Source organism: Diuraphis noxia, unplaced genomic scaffold (genome assembly GCF_037042655.1).
Source record: "Diuraphis noxia isolate RWA-SAM2 unplaced genomic scaffold, SU_Dnox_SAM2 contig0005, whole genome shotgun sequence".
NCBI classification, from domain to species: Eukaryota; Metazoa; Arthropoda; class Insecta; order Hemiptera; family Aphididae; genus Diuraphis; species Diuraphis noxia.
The window spans coordinates 42827165-42847396 of NW_028301715.1; the positions used below are offsets into that span (position 1 = coordinate 42827165).

The window sequence follows — 20232 nt, forward strand, 5'->3', positions numbered from 1 at the left end:
GGAAATCAAAATATTTAAAAGTTTGAACCATGTACGCAAGTATATTTTGTATAGTATTATTTAAAAAATCTCTGTTGATTTGAATACTTACGTAAATACTTAAATAATTATTTTAGTAATTATTAATATTAATTTCACTAGTATTTATCTATTTGACTACAATAATGTACCAACTTAAAGAGTAGAATAATGTAACAAGATATACTGCGTTATACATTTTTTTAATATTTGACGTTGTTATTTGAAAAAAGTAATAGGTACATTTTCTCAGCTGTCCAGAGATACAATTATGAAGAATCGGCATAAATCACTTTAGCTACCAAGCATGTATTTTTATTTTTTTTTTATCGAATTCAATGTATTTAAACGAGTAATGAACGGTGGTGCAAAAAAAAATTTGCGCAAACTATTATTTTGAAAATTATAGTCTTCCAAAGTTGGCAATTTTACCTTTATACGCGTATGCGTGTAACATTATTTTAATGCCGCGCGGAGCAAGACTTCGGCGGTTATTTACTCGGACTTTTTTTTACATCGAACTGTTTGGTCTTTGGTAGTCTACCACGCGGAGCCGGTAGTAAAAGAGCTCTACTATACTTGTGTTACTTTAATTAACGGGTACCACACGATTGCGTACGATGTATCTTTTTGAGAACACGATTGCGTACGTTAACACGATTGCGTACGTTAAACCATTAACTTTAATATTTACCCCAAAAGTCAAACGATTGCGTACGATTTACTGTGCAACGTTGCCAAATTTATGTTTTTATTTTTGATCAGTAAAATTTAAATTTTATGACTTAAGCTATGGTACCACTTAAAAATCTCAATTTTCGACAAATATGTTATAATATAGTATACAAAATAAAATAATTAAAAATAATAAAATGTTTAAATAATATAGTAAAAAATGTTATACTTGGTACCACTTAAAAATCTCAATTTTCGACAAATATGTTATAATATAGCATACAAAATAAAATAATTAAAAATAATAAAATGTTTAAATAATATAGTAAAAAATGATAGGTACCTATACTGTAGTATTCATAATATTTTATCGAGTGCGAGTATCCTAAAATATCCTAGTAAAATAACCGATTTCGTTATCGCCTATTAAATATCACCTATCGAATCTCAATTAATTTTAAATTATATGTTCTATAATATAGAACAATATTGAGCGCTTAACAGTCGATCGCAATCGACCGGTCGATCTTGGACAATTCCAAAGTCAATCATATTAGAATTTATTTTTAGGGCCACGCGCTCTATATGTTTCTTAATAAGTATAAGAAAATGGCAACAGTGCTTCAAAGTTGCAGATAAAAATCGTACGCAATCGTGATCATTTAATGTTCACGATTGCGTATGTCGATACAGACCGTACGCAATCGTGTTTTACCGTAATTAACAACGCTAAGTTTATTTGTTAGGTGATCCGTCTGCCCGGTCAGGGATGCTTGTTTGTGTTGATGCCGTTGATGGCTGGGTTTCTTTGGTAACTTAATTATACTATGCATCAATTTCTAGAACAACCTAGGTATGTAATTCAAGTTATTAGGTGTATAACAAGGTGGTTACTAGCAGGCACGTAACCAGAATTTTATTGAGAGGGTCCACAACTATTGTTAAAATTGTATAAAATCATATCATATGTTATAAAAATAATACTTTGAATATTTATTAGTATTAAACCAACGAGGTGATTCTCCGAATTGATTAAATACATTTCAGAAAAACATGTGACTGTGCTCATCCGCCTCTTAGTGATCGTTATCAACGAATTTATAATTAACATCTATGATTCCCAGTATTCGTTCTTCGGTCCTAAAGTTCTATCCATGAGTTCAAAATAAAGATACGAATTTAAAATCATTAAAATGCAATTTAAGACTAGTGCTGTGACTTTCATAGATCATGGAAATAATAGTTTTCAGATTTTCTTAAAATGCCGGTGGGATGAGGCTATAGCCCACTCAGCCGATTACCCTATAAAAACGCCCATGGTTATTAGCAGGGCTGTGAATTTATAGGAAAGTGCATTTTTTTTTTTTTTGGAGATTGTAAAACATAGCTTTGTAAGTACATAATTTGAATTCTGTAATTACGAATCCATCTATGAAACTTTTATTTTGCACATTTTTACGTTTTTAATTTCTTAGGTCATTTTTTCGCATTTTTAGGTCATATTTTGCTTTTTTAGTTCATTTTCTAGTATTTTTAACCAAATTCCGTCAATTGACTTGTTTGAAACATTTTTTTTTATTTTACACAGGCTGTATAATATTATGTAAAGTACCCGGAAACAAATATCTTTAAGTTTGTTTTATTATTTTAACAAAAAAAATACAAAAAAAATTTTTTTTAATGTTTCAGGGGAATAGCATTAATTTTATTCAGAGTCAATCAACTTTTTTATTAAATAAACTCTTTTTTGTACTAATATTTAATATCCTGTACCCAATATTAATATAAGTATAAAAATTAAATTAAAAACCATTTTAAATGAATTTTATACTATAATTTTTGGCATTTTATATTTATTTATTTTGCATTTCAAGCGCATATTTTATTGCATTTTTTTGGCATTTTTAATGCATTTTTTAAGGTTTTTTAGTGCATTAAATTCACAGCTCTAGTTATTAGTAAAGCAAAGAAAACTTTATGTCGCGAAATCGGTCATAATATTATTATTTTAATAATAATATAATCGGTGTCTTGATGCAACCTAAGTATACTACAGTAAAATATAAGTACCCGTTGGGTACTAACCAAAAACATATCTAAGTTAAAAATAAATATCTTATCTAAGGATGGATATCGGTTAACTAATAAGTTAAGTGTTGGACCTAAAAAATTCCCAAAACTTAACCTCTTCCTCCCTAAAAAAATAACTAAAAGGGCCGTACCTTTTTCTTAATTATTATAATCATTATAATGAATACTAATGAATATACTGCCGGACTTAATCACAAATGCATAAATTAGACATAATTTAAACTAAAATTACATCTATCAGTGATGCCACGTGACACAAGCTTTAGGTTAATTCAATAGCTTCGTAAATTTGTAATTTGCTTGTCTGCGTATGTCCGCCACTCAGTAGTTTAAACTTAAACACTCATCGAAACGAGGCAATCTCAGCAAATTCAAAACGGACGGTTTTTTAATACATTCGTCTAGTCTTAAATATATGATATACACACACACACATATATATATATAGGTCTCCATGGTAAAATTGCTTTTAAAACTTTACACGTTCGACTTTTTTTCTCGATTTTAATTGATTGTAAACGGGCGTAAAAAAATGTGGGGTTTGTTAAAATGTCTCCTATTGTCATTGTTAGGCAAAAGAACATCGTTAAAATTTTGTTCCCCAGTACACGTGCCTATGTATGATACATAAAAGGGAACGTTTGAAAAACGAGACACGGCGTCGTTGTATTTTTGTGATGTTTTTTCCTTATTTTTTTCATTCCTTCTATCTCTTTCGTCTTCTGGCATTAAATATATTATTTTACGATGGAGTACCTACCTACCTATTTCGTCTGAGATTTATGTATAAAAAGAAAAAAATCTATATATAGGTACTATAATATAGTAATAGATTGAAAGCAATATAATTTGAAAATTCCATGTGTATAGCGCAAGTAATTTCTAACAGAATTTCAATTGAATATTGCATAAAATTATTACGGTGAAAGAGAAATATATTATGGTCAAGTACATATTTTCAATAATATTATATTATACAGAACCCATGTATCGGAATTATCCGGTACCGTAGTATAGATCAAACTAAGTTTATTATTATTTTATATCTACATTACCTACGGATATGTATATTGTGTATTTTTATGTGTTTCTGCATTATAACTTAATTTACTATGAACCGCAAACGATTAAGTGGTGCTGGTTATCAAAAAATATCTCAAGAAAAAGCACAGAAGTTGGAGGATGTGCTTTCCAAAACTAGAAAAATTAATGATTTTTTCTCAAATACTAGCCCAGAAACTGGAGTTAATCTGACCGATCTAGGTAAGATTTTGTTGGTGAATAAAAATCTTTAATTCTAGAGTTTTAAGCGCGAATTGTAACTAAGGCATATTTTTGGGTTTTTTAGCACACATAATATACAAGTTGTAAAATAATTATATACTAGTGAGTTATAACAAATTTAGATGTATACATTTTAATTTAATTTATTTTTGATATTATGTTAATTTGTGTATAATAATTTTACTTTTTGCAGTTTGTACTTAAAAAACACAAGTTAGAATTAAGAAATCTTTTTTTGCTTTTTTTTTTAGAGGTATTCTAAGGTATACAGTTTTTCACTTTAACAGGTAACTATACCAAAAAGAAAAATGTATTAGGTTTTATATTTTTTTCATATTTTTACTATATTAGTACAAATTAATAAACCTAGTTCAATTTCATAGTATAACCTTTAGTTATACCTGTATTTTATATTAGTTATATAATATGAATATTGCCATATATTTAATAGTATATTTCAACAGGTAATACCTCATTGTTACCACACATAATTATAAGTGTGAAAGAAGATGTTGATGAGTCCATGAATGAAATCACTTCATTGGTATCAGAAAAAATATAAGTAAGAAAGAAGATAATGGTTATTAAATATTTTGAATATTTTGATATTTGATGATCCTGGTACATGACCTGATCGTTTGAACAATAAAAGTATAGAAGTTTTATTAATGCACCATCCTGTTTAAGTGAAAAATTATAACTTTCCCTTAGATGAAATGAATAGAAACATTTGCAAATGAATGTATCCATTTTAAAGGCTATTTAATATCAAAATCAAAAACTGAACCAATGACTATACTTGAAATGCAACAATTTATTATTGAAAATAAAGTTCAAGAGGTTTTTCCATATATAGAAATTGCAACCAGAATGTTCTTAAGTATTCCAGCAAGTAACTGTTCTGCTGAAAGGTCATTCTCTGCATTAAAACGCATTAAAAACTACTTGAGATCTAAATTAAATGAAGAGTTGCTAAACGATTACGTATTACAATATTACATATTGAAGCAGATCTTGTTAAAACTATCGAGTTTGATGAAGTAATTGACAAGTTTGCTTCAACAAAAGCTAGAAAAAAATGCATCTAGTATAACTAGCATTAGATTATAATAAAATAATTGTGTATATATTCATTTATAAATGTAATATAATGTTTCTATTGTTTATTTTAAGTTACTGACGATAATTTTTTGAAAACATTTTTAAGAAAAAGTATCCATATAGGTCATAACTGCAGTCAAAAGTTTGGCGAGCAGCTGTCGAGTTAAAGTTAAAATATTTTATGTTGTCTAGTTGAGTAGTGGGGGGAGGGGGGCGGAGCCAAAAAAATACTGCCCATGGCGAAAAAATGCGTAATCCGCCATTTTATCTAATGAAAAAAAGAGAAGAGAAAAAAAAATAAATGATTTAATTTAAACTAATAATAAATTTGGCTAATATTATTTAATTAAGAGGACGCTACACCCTCATACGTTGTCTCCGTCTTACAAGTGCGTAACATAACAAATTTTATGCTCAGCAGATCACGTTTAGCGTTTAGCTCCGTTAGTTTAAAATTTAGAGTAAATTTACCTCTTACAAAAATTAAAGGTAACATTATTATCGAGGGCATGACGTAGGCTTTTTATTATATTTTAATTTTAAAGTGAGTTATGTGTATTTTAAAATTGTAAATTGTTTTTATATCTCAAAATACTCATAACTCACTTTAAAATTAAAATATCATAAAAAGCCTACGTCATACCCTCGATAATAATGTTACCTTTAATTTTTGTAAGAGGTCAATTTACTCTAAATTGTAAACTAACGGAGCTAAACGTGATCTGCTGAGCATAAAATTTGGTATGTTACGCACTTGTAAGACGGAGACAACATATGCGGGTGTAGCGTCCTCTTAACAAGAAAACCCATATATGTAGAGAACAAATCAACATTTATTACTACCAGCAGACATTGAAATCTTAGCAGGGCTGTATAATATCTACATTTTCACATAATCAGCACAATTACTGAACAAAAAAAATATCATTACTTCGTATTTGAAATTTTGTTAGTAGGTATACAAATTTTTACGACTCTTATGTAGTAATATAATAATCTCTTTACAAAACAAAACAAAAAACTTCCGACAATCAGATGTAAACCTTTTTTATTGGGTGAAATCACTACATGAGGGCCGTACTGTTTTCACATTGCTTATCCCCAACACATTGCTTAGCCCCATCATACAGATGTAACTAATACACCCAGTATTCGAAAATTGTATCATATTTTCAATAAGACACCAGTAAGTTGACAAAAAAGAACCGGAATAATTCAAATGCATTTTGTTGAAACATTGAAACAATAGTCATATCATATACGTATATTTCTATATAAAACATTTTGTTTGAGTGAAATCGAAAAAAATGTGTCAAATGCACTAAAATTATAAGAATATTGTTCGTATAGGTACGCAATATTTTATGTTAATTTCTGATAGTGAAACTTCTGAAAAAATTGTCTGCTTTTTTATTTTCATATCAGTTTGAATATAAAAAAAACCTAAACCCAGTACAAAAAAATATCACATATAACGCTGCTTTATAAATATATATACTGAACTTTATTAGATCTCGTGTTGGTGTACAAATATGATTTTTCAGTAATCGCGCTATATATTACGTACAAAAGTAATTTTCACATACCCTCAAAACTCAATCTATTTTCCATTTAAGCTTAAAGTTAGATTTCGATTATGTGCATTATTAATGTGTATTTGTACTTTGTTTATCTGACTACAGTGCTACAAAATCTGAACTCGCTCTCCCGTTAGGTACACGTCAAGTCTCCTAATATTCAACCCCATTCTTATTATTGATCATCACTTCAAATGTGTCAACCTTAATGTTTTGTTTTGACAGTAGACTCATTACCGTCAAGGTAAACATAACAATTTAATGAATTCGGATTTCAGTGCAGAGTCCCAAGAACACGTCCGTAAATGGAATATCGCTCAAACGACACAACTCAATATAGCTTTTTGCCCAGAACATAGTACTTTCCTTTCTCTATCATTGTACAAAATTATGATTTAAAGTTACAACAATAACTAGAGTAGGCAGTAGGTATAAGAACAAACATTTTTGTTCAAATACGTTTACCTACTATAGATATTAATTTATGAGGATAATAATTATTTCAACATCCGACACAATATTTATCAATAATTCTTATGTAATACCTAATTTATTATGAGAGAATATAATTAATTTAAACTATAATCGTACTTATATGTATACGTATACCTATAACTGTATAAGCATAATATTTTTTTTCCTCTAAAATCCATCGTTTCCCGTGTGTTATCAAAAATTGAAATTACACCAAACATACAGTATTACTATTATTTCACTTATATTATTACAAAAATGTGTACACAAATAACTCTAAAACAAAAATACGAATCAAAAATAAATCAAAAAACTATACCTATCTACAGACTATTTTTGTATTATTTTGGTGGCACTTTTATTCATATATAAATCAAGTATTCTAACTTATGTATGTATAATATTATAATCTCGCGATCATCTTTTTTTCCTGTTTTTAGACTAGGGGGTAATATTTTTCACTACCAGAAGTATGAACAATATTGGTTTGTCCCTCCCTAGTCCTACTCTATATCGAGTCATTTAGGAACCAATAATACAATAAGTCGTGGGACCGAGTGACCGACAGAAATCCTCAAAGAAACAAAAATAATTTCAGCGCTTTGTTTTCAATTCCAGAACTAAAAATACATTGAAACGTAATTTTTTTACGTTGAGTTAAACTTGGTATATTGTACAAAAATTAAATTAATAACAAAACATACGTCGGAGTCAATCAATAGAATATTAAAAAACGAAATTGGTTGGCGATGTATAATGTATATATAAAGTAATATTTCGTATATTTTTTAAGAAGTCATTGTGATTTCATTCGCGTTAATACACATATTTCAGTAATGACGATTTTTACAATAATGCACGGGAAAATTATATACCATCATAAAATTTGTAAAGTTTATGTCACGTTTAAAAATAAAAAACCGAGGATCAGAAACATATTTTAACAGTGGGTAAGGCTTGTAAAGGAAAAAATAATTACAAAATTTAAATAAATTTTAAACAATTTCTAAACCATTGCCATTAGATGTGAAAATAAGTTATGGCGATAAAAATTATTTTGATGCGGTCATTGACTCAAAAACTATACTTCAAACAATAAATGGTGTTATAGTCCATGGTATAGATATAGTGTAGGCTTCTATTCACTCAAATATTATCTAACAAAAGTCCAAGTGGCTACACAATTCGATAAAAAAAAAAAAAAACAATAATCTTACTCCATCATCATTTTTGCCTACTAGATTAGTCTTGACAAACAACAGTCGAAACAGAAGTCGACTATATTCGAATAACCGTGGCTTTCAATATATTATATGAAATTATCTCAATACACACACCCCACGACAATACAATGTTTCACGGACACACAAAATTCAAGGACGATTTTTAGTTCTGATACCTACTGCTCGTTCATGCCACTATATACAAAAAACGATGAATAAAATTAAAACGAATTTAAATGAATAGTACTAACATTTCCGTATAAAAAACAAAATCTTAACTACCAACCAAGTTTCCTATTTAGTTTGTTAGTATTTAACTATACAAATACTTTTTTATTTAATATCTTTTAGTGTTGCATAATTTATTATTTGACCAATTTCGTTTGTATCTGTTGTAATACGCGTTTAACTGTCTGAGTCACATAATTTTTACTATGCAAAAAATGTATACAAAAAGAGGCATAAACTACATATTTTATTAAAGTTTTTGTTCTACAGTAATGCATAAAATATGGTCCTGCACAAAATTGTATTTATTACCGTTTTCAATTCAAATATCTTGTTTTGATATATTAATTTCTATTACAGCGTTTATGAATAAATTATTATTTTTTTCATAAAAAATCCTATTATTAGATTCGTAGAAAAATAAGTTGAATAGCTTAAGATGAAAAAATTTGTGTAGTAACTAATAATTTACGAATTTACTGCCTTGTGTACTCAGAGTATCAATTAGAAAATTAGAATTTTCCTAATTCAATTATTGTTTTTTTTTTTGTAGTTATCAATTTAAATTTTTTTCATCCAGTTGATGAAGAGAGGAGAGAAAATGTATTATTACCTACTTCACTAATTTTATTAATAAGAATTATATGATATTATAACTACAACGAAGAAGTAAGGCGAACCTATATATGTGAATCTGTAGAAATAACACATTTTTAAAGTTAATAATTTTATACATTTTTTCTCCTCGAAAACACAGAAGAAATGATTATGAAATCAATGTATGATGCAGCAGGTAATTCTTTAATATTATTCGTCGACTTTGTTAGCATATCCCACGAGAATTCAAACACGAGAAAAACATATTTCAGCGTCGTACTTACTAAAATATCTTTATTCCGTACCACAAGCTTGTGTAATATAATAAAATAAATGTCAGATTCCATATACTATTTAAGTAGAAAAAAATGTACCTTACATCTGCTGTTTCCAACGGAAATTTGAATATGGAAATGGCTTTATTCCGCCATTGAAAGCTACCTCTAAAATACATTAGCTAATGTATTTTTAGTGGTATATTATATATTTTAAAATCATAAATTAGTTAATATTTTTCTACTTTCTCATATAACTCCATCGTAGTCATTATAATTTAGAATTATATAAAATTCAAATTGGCAAAGCAATATTTTCATTTTAAAATACCTACCATACTACCTAATGGTTTCGATATTATAATTTTTGTTGATAAGTTTATTTATAGATTATCGCATACCTAATGCATTGTGAGCATTTTAAACTTTTTTTATATAATATTATTATAAAGATTATAATGGTACTTATAAGTAATATTAATATTTGAAATATCTACGTTTATATTTTATAAAAATAAATAAAACACTATTGAGAGATATTGGTCCTTGTTGAATTTCAAAAAAAAAAAAAAACATTAGAATAACATAGCTGATGGCCAGAAGAAAATGTTTCATTAATTCATAGAAATCAAACATCTCGTAATTGATTTTTAAACAGGCAACATTTTAGATTCTGAGCGGAGCGATGAATGTATTGAATTTACCATGATGTGTGTTTTTATTTTTTTGTGTCTGTCATCACGTTTTAGGGCAGTAAAAGTGCTTCGATCTTTTACTTCAGTACCTCGTTCGATCAGAAAGTGAATCTAGTTGGTACTTGGGGGGTCAAAACTCAAAAGTGAAAAAATCTTAATACTTTTCTAAATACGATATAAAGAAAAACAAACTAAAAATTAAGGGAAAAACGGAAAATTTTACGCACACTCATTTTTCGACAAAATCGATTTTGGTTTTTGATGTAACTTTAAAACAAATGACCAAGATACATGAAATTTTCAAGTTTGAATTTTCACAAAATACGTAAAAATCACAAAAATTCACAAATTATTTTAAGCTAGAAATTCATAAAAAAATTTCTTTTTAAATCTAAGATTTGAAAATTTAATACAAGATTCTTTAAAAGTTTTTCAATCTTTATCACAAATAAAAAGTCCACCGGAAATTCAAATTAAATTTTTATGAGCATTTTAAATTTAAATTTTCACAACATTGCATTTTCACATGCTTAAATGTCATCAATGTAATTAAAATAACAAGGCGTCGAACGCATTTACCTAGATTTTCCTGAGCGAATAAAACAAAAAAATTAGAAAAAGTCGTTGAGTGAGTGTCGTAAATAATGCAATTTATCTTAAAGTTCTATCCGAGGTATATGGTATCTTTCATTAATTATTTTTGTTTTTATTAACTTAAATTATTTTTACTTTTCGGTACCTACCTAGTACCATCACTGATTATAAACACATATTGATACATATTAATTAAAATAATTAATTTAATTAAAGTAATTAAAATCAATGCTAGCTCTAATCTAGTGTGTAGTGATAACCTACAGGTACCTCCTAATAATTGTGACCAAATAACAAAACTGAACAGTGTCTACACTCCTCATATTTTATGAACCCATTTCAAAACTAAATATTTAATTTTTACAATAATACACCATGTAATATTAAAATATTAAATATTGCAGATTAGTATACTATTATATCGTGCATAATTAGTTAACAAAAATTAATTATATTTATCGTGTAGAAATGAATTACTAAATATAAAGGGTTAATTTATAAAAAGAAAACCATCCAACAAGTTATTACTAAAATTTAATTAATAATATAATCTATTCCAATTGAGTTTTTTTTATTTAGAGAGTCCTTTTAAAAAACGCGCTTACACAAAATGCACACTATTTTCTACTCACATTTATTATTTTAAACTTTAAAATATAATAATTATACGATAAAAAAATATCAAAACACACACATACCCACATTAAATTAAACTCATTTAAGTCATTTATATAATTCCATTCTATTTTTTATTACTAGAAAGGTAATATTAATAGGAACATAATAATATTATATTATTATTATACTAGGTAGGAATCTACATTATTAAGTTCCGATCTTGAACTTGTACTGACTTTGTGAATATACTATCCAAGAAAGCAATAATTATTGCATTTTTCATTAATGCAGTGAAATTAAAATGTGCTTAACTGGTTCGACTATATCCAGTCAAGTAATCTAAATAAATTAAATAAACTTTAAATGTGTCTAGTCAGTTTTTATATTTTATGTTTAACACCATTAAATCAGTACATTGTCTGTTTCATCAACAGCTATTCATACAACAAAAACTTAATGATCTTTGTAATTCACAATATATATATATTTCTTATTTCATATAATATTATTCTATTTCATACATTTCATACATTTCATATTTTATTGAAATATAAATCATTGGTTCCTATTTTAAGCTATTATAAATTATTTAGACTAACCGCGGTCATTGTGGCACCAATAAGGTATACTACAATCACACGGGATGAATCTATTTATAATATTAATTCTGTGAAATGATTTAAGACAACATCTGGGGGCTTTTTGCCAATAAAAGAAAGACGTTTACATAAATTTAAAACTTGCTTCATTATCGTTCATTAAAGCGTAGACTAAATGAAAAGTTGCAGAACATTTTTATTTTTTTAAATTTTCAAGTTATTTTTGACCGCTCTTCATTGGCTATTCGTTTAGCTCGGCAACTCGCACCACTTTTACTCAATTTGTTTAACAGTGGTTGTTCAGCATTACAGAATATTTTAAACAATATTTATAGTATAAACAAAATATGCAAGCAAATAAAAGTTCCTACCCTACACCGTAGTACGTCTAAAAATAAAATTTAAATTTTTTTAATTAAGCGGTCGTATTACACATTTACACATGCAATTATGTATCTACGCATTTACTAAAAATATATTTTGAAAACCGAGAATAAAAATATTATAATATTGAATCATTTTTCAGATATTTTAACCAATTGGTCAGCAGTATATTTTATCTCATAATGTTATAGTATATATTTTTGGCTACACACGAATTGCGTCCCGAAATAAAAAATTTGATAAGCGGGTACACGAATTGCGTCCGGCATTATCTAATCTACTGCATGAATTGCGTCCGGTTTTGTTTAAACGATTGCATGAACGATAAACGTACTGTAAAGCCTATAATAATTTTAGTTCGATTTCGATCGTGTTGTTGGTGTAAACCATTAATAATACCAAATGATGGTATGTGAAAAAGAAAATTCACTAAGACAAAATATGGCAAAATATGAAAGTGGCCAATTAACCCGTCTTGATTATATTAAGAAAGTATCATTCAAGTTTTTACCAATTTTTTAAACTATTATATTATTATTATTATATTATTAACCTACACATTTTATTTTACTTACATCAAATTGCATAACATTGATAGAAAAAAAAAAACAATATTTTTAACCTACCGATAGTCGTAATTTGGTATCGACAGCCCTAAGTCTGTATGAAATGAGAAGGAAAATAATGTTTTTACGTTGGGACGCAATTCGGGTAGTTGTTAAATATGGTTGGGACGCAATTCGTGTAGTCGTTAAATATCTTTGGGACGCAATTCATGTGGAAAACGGATTTCGGGACGCAATTCATGTGCAGTGATATTTTTGATGAGCTTAGTGGACGGTGTTTTTGATTGTGAGAGAATGTTTGTCCCCGTGGACTGTGGAATAACAGTGCGTAACCACAGTTCGTCAGTATTATATTACGATAATTGAATTTTTAGACAATTAATAAGACATTGTGTGTTATAAAACATAATCGTATATGATTATCAAGCAACTGTTTTTAAATGTGTGGACAATATCATAATGTATAATAAATAAAATAATACAAAATTATTTACGATACATGATTATTGTACTATATATAAATACAAATCATAACATATGTCATCGGAGATGGAGTGAAGCTTATTAGAACTTCATAAGTTACAAAAATACGCTTAGAATTCCATATATAATATCAACTTGACAAAAATGTCAATAAGAACGATAAAATTCAAATCTCAGGAAATCCCTTACATAAGATGTGATAAGTAGACTATCTGATAAATTATAACTTATAAGTTTCATTTTTATCATAAAGCTTTCTATCCCGGATGGCTTAAAAAATTTTAACATTTATTTTCTTATTCTGAGCTGACGAAAATCACAAATGAAAACTAATTCATCGTCACCTAAGGCCCTAGAACAATTTAATAACTTTAGTACAATTCGAAATCTGGAAATACAATAGCGTAAAAAAATATTAAGCTGTTTGAGTCACCTTAAATATTGGGTAGCTTAAAACAGTACATATTATAATTGTATAAAAAATAACCAAAGTAGATAAAAAAAATTACAGCTTTTTAAAATTAACAACAAAAACAATGTCTTTATCATTCATACGCAGATATAATAAAATAATATTATATTAACTATAAATTTTAAATCTTTTCTATAGTTCAACATAAAATTGAGTAATAAAACTTCGATATTCCCTAATTTTTGTTTTTTTTTTTTTTTTTTTATTGATCTTTGTAGCTTCGGCGACATGGGCTTTATACATTAGCTTTATACTTAAATTTACATTATACTATTACATGTTTTAAGTGACAATTTAATTACAATAATTAGGGAACTTTGAGGCTTATGGCTGTTGACTATATTTATTTTACTTAAATGTATTTGTCTATTTCGATTGTCCTGGGGAATGACGATTATTTCGTAGAAGTTCATTGGTATATTTAGTTTCCTAATTTTTGTGTTGTAATAATTGTGGTACCTATTAGTTGGAAATGCAATTGTAAATTATTTTTGTTTTTATCAATGGAACAACGTGTGATTCCATTGCAATTACATTTTTACTAAAATACGAAAGTCACCTAATCCACTAGTTAATAAAACATGTTTATAATGTACCTTAAGAAATATCTAAAAAGGCTATGATAATTTATGGTAGCGGAAAAACCAAGCTTTAAATTTAAGCAAAATATAATCTTTTTGTATCTCATAGTAGTTATTTATAAAACATAAACTCACTATGTTCCCTTTAATTTTTATCACGAAAACATATTTAAATTTCCGACAAACTTCAAAACTTAATTTTACTTTGCACAATTGAACGTGACAAGACTATATTTTTACTTCATAGTAATAGCCAAGGAAGCCTCCTCAAACAAATTCTTATATTTGAAAATGTACATGTTAAATATTTTATTTTCACTGTAAAATATTAGACCAAATAGTCATATTTTGAATGTATAATATTTATTTTAAAATTCGTGTACAATAAACTAACTCAAAACGACTGAAAAATTACTGAAATTTAATTAACATGATAATTCTTAAGATTCAGCGAACGTATGGAATAACTACCAAAGCATTGAATTTGTTTTTATATATTAATAATGACAAATAACAAAGTGTAGATACCTGTAATTTTTGCTACTACGACTTAATAGTTATTTTACAAAATTAATCGTATAATAATATTTAAATTGTTTCCACAATAGACTTACATGGAGTATTGTGACATCAATTATCAAAGGATTTATTACGTATTTTTGTGCTATAAATAAAATATAAGCAAACAAACAAATAGTCCAAGTTAATTATTCTGTTATCGAGTTTGAACACATTAAATTTATATTTAAAAATAGTATTATATTGTTTTTAATTTTTTTTAATTCCAGTTTAGAGTTACCAATTCCTATATTATAATAAATCATATAGGTATATATGTATATGTGTTAACATTCGATTTTATTTTAATACTACTTACACCGAGGAAACACTGAATTGTAGACTTTCTGTGTGACATGCGTTTGCGGGTGTGTCAAAAGCAGAATACCGCGACAAGTATTCCCAATATTTGTGGTTCTGTGTTTAATGCATTCTCGTGGAAACCCAGGAACGATTGCGGAAGTTCAATAATTAGAGCCGATGGTTTATGCATAAATTCCGTTCATTGACTTCGAGCTTCATCACATGGAACTCCTTAATTTATGAAACGTAATTCTCAAAACATTCAAACTTTCAGATGAACAATGCCAATACACGCTAATAATGTTATACATTTTATTTTCTTATTTTGCAAAACGATTTGACGAGAAATACGTGTCATAGAAATTCAATTGGCTTCATCGTTTTATCAAAATCATGAAATCGTATACAATAATCATGCTCTAGTTATCTGCAATTGTATAATACTGAACAACGATCAGTTAATTTTTTTTTTTAATTGTACCATTTTACGTGATTTATATTAGATCACTATTATTTTGACATATGTGTTTTGGACTGGATACATTTTTTTCCTGACCTAACCAATTTCGAGTAACTGATTTTTTTTTTTTTGATCTTTATAGCTTCGGCGACATGGGCCATTAGCTTTATACATAATTTACATTATACTAGTACTCACAACTTACATGTTTTAGGTGACAATTTAATTACAATAATATGAGCTATTGACTATATTTATTCTACTTAAATGTATTTATTTATTTAGGTTGTACTGAAGAATGACATGATTTTTTCGGGTTGACAGTCGGGTTCGATTAATTCGTATAAGTTCGTTGGTATATTTAGTGTTTCTCTTTCTTCATTTGATCGGCATTCTGTCATCAAGTGTTTAACTGAGAGGGTTACTCCGAATGTGGTGCATTCTGACGGTGGTTGGTTCTTCATGAGGTGTCCATGTGTGAGGTGGGTTGTGGCCGATTCAGAGTTGGTTTATTATTATTTCGGTTTTTCTTGAAGTTTTGTATTGCTAACTGATTTTTATTTTTATTTATATTTTATGTTTAGTCATATACATACGCTATAACAATAACTAAAAATATACGAGTACATATATGGTTCTTCAATTATCCTTGTAAAAGAAAAATATCAAGTAGCATGTTAGATGATTGTTTATAATACGACAACGACAATTAATATTTAAATTCTGAGTGCATCTTACTCAAAAATATCTTACTGATGCGTATAATATATTATAAAAAAATACTTTGACAAATAAGACCAATTGAATAATATACTTACGTTTTTGTTATTATCTTTTAATACGTAATCATCATATTGCATGCCAATTGTGATCCACAACTACACAATTTTTCAAATATTAAGTATAAAACTTGATCTAATTGATATAGTGACTCTTAAAAAAACAGAAACAAAAATCTAGTATATAGACATACTTTTAATATGACTGATAATGGAAAAAAGTTCAGGTATTTAAGACTGCAGCAGAATACTATGGAAAAAATTTAAATCCCAAAATAATTTTAAGTACCTACCTACATTACCTACCTACATATTAAATTATATAAGTTATAAAGACGGCAGTGTATAGTAAAAAAAAGCTATAAAATTAACTATAACGTTATAAAGAACGAGAATCAATTAATAACTAGTTTTTGTCTATAGCGATTACGATTTTTGGTATAACTATAACGAAATTGTTTGAAAAAAAAAAATAGGGTAAGTCGTGGATGTCGCTCTGCTGTACAGTAGGTTACAAGTGGGTTACTGTAATGGATGGAATTAAATTTGAATCTAATGATATTATATCATAGTGTACAAAAAATGATTCTGAGCGGAGACGGTTTATCTGTCTAGGATATAATATTATAGATTATTAGAAATTTTCAAATCTTAGATTTAATAAGAAAAATGTTTATGAATTTTGAGCTTAAAATAATTTGCGAATTTTCGTGAGTTTTACGTATGTTGTCAAAATTCAAACTTTGAATGCTTGGGAACAAAATTGTGACTATGAATTTATTTTATTTTTCAACTTCTATTGTAACAATATGTTAAGAGCCTTGTATTAAATTTTCAAGCTTTTCTACCCAACAAATAAATTTTTATCGATATTAATTTTTTTTAAAACTAATAATGATTGAAAATTGCATATGCCTATAAGTAGTTCAAATTAAGTCGAAAATTTTTGAAAATTGTATGATGGATAGAATATACTTATATAAACATTCGGTGAAAATTTCATGTATCTATGGTCATTTGTTTAAAAAATTACATCAAAAACCAAAATTGATTTTGTACAAAACTGATTGTGCGTAAAATTTCCCATTTTCACTTAATTTTTAGTTTGTTTATCATACCGATGATTTAGATTATTTAGATTCACTTTCTCATCGAATGAGGTACAAAAATCGAAGCATTTTTACTGCCCCAAAACGTGATTACAGACACACAAAAAAAAACACACATCATGGTAAAATCAATACATTCCTCGCTCCGTTCAGAATCTAAAATATTGCTAAAATAAAACTCACTTTCAGTTTATTATAAAATGAAAGTTATTTTAAATAATATTATAAACATCTATTTTACGAAACATCAAAAAGTTTTTAAGGTATATTTAAATATTAAATCAGTAAGTTATATAAGTTCAGAAACTAACACAGACAATTTGGGAAGTAAAAATATATCACCTCTTAAATTATATAAGTCAATTAATTCACCTTCAATGTAAATCCTAAACTTAAAGTTATAATATTTAAAAACTACTCGTATAATTAGATAATTATAATATTATCATGTAAACGACAAGTATAACGTAGGGCGTTACTTTAACGGCTATGCGGAAAGTCTACCTTAGGATGATTTAAATAATGCTGATAAAGTTTAAAAAAAACCTGAATCAATAAAAAGACCTTTATCGTTTAAATTAATACAGAAAATCTCATATTAGATTCGCTCAACTCGGTGTAAGGTACCTTTTTATACATTTATTATGCATTTGAAATCAATAAAATATTGAGTGCATAAGTACCAATAATTTCCTACACAAAAATTAATTCGTATTAAAGACTACACTTGCTGAAGTGTACTGAAAAATATTTGGCAGTTTTCCACTATGTTCAGCAAAACTATATCGAATAAATTAAAAGTTTTTTTAATAAATTGCAAGTTCTATTTAAAAATTTGATAAGAAAAAAGTTGGTTATAGGTGACCACTCTGCTGTACAAAAGTAGATTTTTTTGTTTTAAAAAACAAATGTAAAATGTATAATTGTACATTTAAATCATTTATTTTCTGTAAGCTAAGTGTGGGGTGAAGATAGAGAAAATATAGGAGAGATATCGAGTGTATCTCGATGTTGAGTAGGTCACTGTGATTGATTGTACCTATTAAATTGTGTTTCAATGATCATTTGATGTCAACGTTTATGATTTATATAAATTTCCATGTATGATAAATAATAGGTACAATGTTAAATCTAATTTATATTTCTGTAAAATGGTTTTTAAGGACTGTTATTTATTGTTTGTATAAAAGTTTTAATAACTAAAAAACTACTCGTTTAAATTTTGAATTAGGCAAAATAAATTTTCAAAAAATTATCCCGTAAATTAAATAATTTATAGTAAAAAAAGGGAAGATTTTCAATTGAAAACAGAAGTATGTACCGCCACAGGATGATAAATGACGTCAATAGATAAAACTAATTTTTGGACATACGGAATACATAGTTCATAACAACTGATGCAGCAACGACCATTATCACAGTCAGCTAAATATCACTTATTGACGTCATATTGTCGTCGTCTTTTACAATTTAATTTTGTAAAATACCAAGTACCAAACTACATTTAAAAAAAAAAAATTTTAAAAAAACGTAATTAATGTGGAAGTAACAGTAGCGGCAATTGCATTGAGAGCAACGGTACGTATAGTCGTGAATATATGCATTGTTGCATAAATGCATACGTTATTGTTCAATAATTAACATATAGTTATAGAAATTGCATTTAATTACATTTAAAAGAATACAAATATCAATAATAATATAATATAACAACAATGAAAGTTAGATTAGAAGATGATTTAATAATGTATGCATAATATTATATGTAATGACGTGTAGGTAGGTATTTAAGGGAATTGATTTGTTTGAAAAAATACTACAACACTCCTTCAATCAGTTCAATCGACTCGCATAACCTAACCTGCTTCAGCGATCACCGATGTTTTTGGACCTTTGATCGACGATCAATCCAACCATGGAGTTCGGTTTTTTTGCAAACGTGACATGTGATTATTTTCCGTTTCACGAACTGGACTTACGCTGAACATCACGACCAACGGCCTGGAAAATCACACTTTTTAATCGAACGTGTGCGTACAAGTTTTGGAAGATCAAAATATTAATTATGCAGTGACTTTTGTTATTGACTATTGTTTACAACCCTAGGGTCGTCATAATAATTACAAACACGTGCACCACGATTCGTTCGATTAACGATGTATATTCACTATATGTATATGATTTATAAATTGTCTACGGTTCTTGACGAAAGACGTAACGTTAGACCCAGTTCAAGAAGGTAATACAGACATAAATTGATACGTTTTCGATATTTTAAATTCATATATGAATATATGATATTTTTTTTAATCTATCCCAACATTGACGTTCATGAAGGACACGCCCACCGTAGAAGAATTATTGGTCAATGCAGAGTTCCAAGAGGTTCATGTAGAACCGATCCTTTATAAGATATTCAACGTAAATATACGGTGACGTTGATGTTGGTTTTAGTAAATATCACTAGGTACATGGATTAACTAGTCAA

General features: G+C 27.5%; 1 protein-coding gene across 2 annotated transcripts in view; it reads left to right on the plus strand.

The window, feature by feature from the left end:
• The window catches only part of LOC149055373 (uncharacterized), a 51211-nt gene that overhangs the window by 2822 nt on the left and 28157 nt on the right, over positions 1-20232 (plus strand). The window contains exon 2 of one of the 2 annotated variants that reach the window (XR_016192141.1): positions 9225-9478. The exons of the other annotated variant lie outside the window; for it this stretch is intronic. The gene's annotated coding sequence lies outside the window, so the exon portion shown is untranslated. Of the gene's footprint in view, positions 1-9224; positions 9479-20232 lie in introns of those variants that run through there. 2 annotated transcript variants of the gene reach the window in all.